Source organism: Anser anser (assembly GCF_964211835.1).
Source record: "Anser anser genome assembly, contig: HAP1_SCAFFOLD_125, whole genome shotgun sequence".
NCBI classification, from domain to species: Eukaryota; Metazoa; Chordata; class Aves; order Anseriformes; family Anatidae; genus Anser; species Anser anser.
In genome coordinates, this window is record NW_028153497.1 from 1 (window position 1) to 2,500 (window position 2,500).

The window sequence follows — 2,500 nt, forward strand, 5'->3', positions numbered from 1 at the left end:
CCTAACCCTAACCCTAACCCTAACCCTAACCCTAACCCTAACCCTAACCCTAACCCTAACCCTAACCCTAACCCTAACCCTAACCCTAACCCTAACCCTAACCCTAACCCTAACCCTAACCCTAACCCTAACCCTAACCCTAACCCTAACCCTAACCCTAACCCTAACCCTAACCCTAACCCTACCAACCCTAACCCTAACCCTAACCCTAACCCTAACCCTAACCCTAACCCTAACCCTAACCCTAACCCTAACCCTAACCCTAACCCTAACCCTAACCCTAACCCTAACCCTAACCCTAACCTAACCCTAACCCTAACCCTAACCCTAACCCTAACCCTAACCCTAACCCTAACCCTAACCCTAACCCTAACCCTAACCCTAACCCTAACCCTAACCCTAACCCTAACCCTAACCCTAACCCTAACCCTAACCCTAACCCTAACCCTAACCCTAACCCTAACCCTAACCCTAACCCTAACCCTAACCCTAACCCTAACCCTAACCCTAACCCTAACCCTAACCCTAACCCTAACCCTAACCCTAACCCTAACCCTAACCCTAACCCTAACCCTAACCCTAACCCTAACCCTAACCCTAACCCTAACCCTAACCCTAACCCTAACCCTAACCCTAACCCTAACCCTAACCCTAACCCTAACCCTAACCCTAACCCTAACCCTAACCCTAACCCTAACCCTAACCCTAACCCTAACCCTAACCCTAACCCTAACCCTAACCCTAACCCTAACCCTAACCCTAACCCTAACCCTAACCCTAACCCTAACCCTAACCCTAACCCTAACCCTAACCCTAACCCTAACCCTAACCCTAACCCTAACCCTAACCCTAACCCTAACCCTAACCCTAACCCTAACCCTAACCCTAACCCTAACCCTAACCCTAACCCTAACCCTAACCCTAACCCTAACCCTAACCCTAACCCTAACCCTAACCCTAACCCTAACCCTAACCCTAACCCTAACCCTAACCCTAACCCTAACCCTAACCCTAACCCTAACCCTAACCCTAACCCTAACCCTAACCCTAACCCTAACCCTAACCCTAACCCTAACCCTAACCCTAACCCTAACCCTAACCCTAACCCTAACCCTAACCCTAACCCTAACCCTAACCCTAACCCTAACCCTAACCCTAACCCTAACCCTAACCCTAACCCTAACCCTAACCCTAACCCTAACCCTAACCCTAACCCTAACCCTAACCCTAACCCTAACCCTAACCCTAACCCTAACCCTAACCCTAACCCTAACCCTAACCCTAACCCTAACCCTAACCCTAACCCTAACCCTAACCCTAACCCTAACCCTAACCCTAACCCTAACCCTAACCCTAACCCTAACCCTAACCCTAACCCTAACCCTAACCCTAACCCTAACCCTAACCCTAACCCTAACCCTAACCCTAACCCTAACCCTAACCCTAACCCTAACCCTAACCCTAACCCTAACCCTAACCCTAACCCTAACCCTAACCCTAACCCTAACCCTAACCCTAACCCTAACCCTAACCCTAACCCTAACCCTAACCCTAACCCTAACCCTAACCCTAACCCTAACCCTAACCCTAACCCTAACCCTAACCCTAACCCTAACCCTAACCCTAACCCTAACCCTAACCCTAACCCTAACCCTAACCCTAACCCTAACCCTAACCCTAACCCTAACCCTAACCCTAACCCTAACCCTAACCCTAACCCTAACCCTAACCCTAACCCTAACCCTAACCCTAACCCTAACCCTAACCTACCCTAACCCTAACCCTAACCCTAACCCTAACCCTAACCCTAACCCTAACCCTAACCCTAACCCTAACCCTAACCCTAACCCTAACCCTAACCCTAACCCTAACCCTAACCCTAACCCTAACCCTAACCCTAACCCTAACCCTAACCCTAACCCTAACCCTAACCCTAACCCTAACCCTAACCCTAACCCTAACCTAACCCTAACCCTAACCCTAACCCTAACCCTAACCCTAACCCTAACCCTAACCCTAACCCTAACCCTAACCCTAACCCTAACCCTAACCCTAACCCTAACCCTAACCCTAACCCTAACCCTAACCCTAACCCTAACCCTAACCCTAACCCTAACCCTAACCCTAACCCTAACCCTAACCCTAACCTAACCCTAACCCTAACCCTAACCCTAACCCTAACCCTAACCCTAACCCTAACCCTAACCCTAACCCTAACCCTAACCCTAACCCTAACCCTAACCCTAACCCTAACCCTAACCCTAACCCTAACCCTAACCCTAACCCTAACCCTAACCCTAACCCTAACCCTAACCCTAACCCTAACCCTAACCCTAACCCTAACCCTAACCCTAACCCTAACCCTAACCCTAACCCTAACCCTAACCCTAACCCTAACCCTAACCCTAACCCTAACCCTAACCCTAACCCTAACCCTAACCCTAACCCTAACCCTAACCCTAACCCTAACCCTAACCCTAACCCTAACCCTAACCCTAAC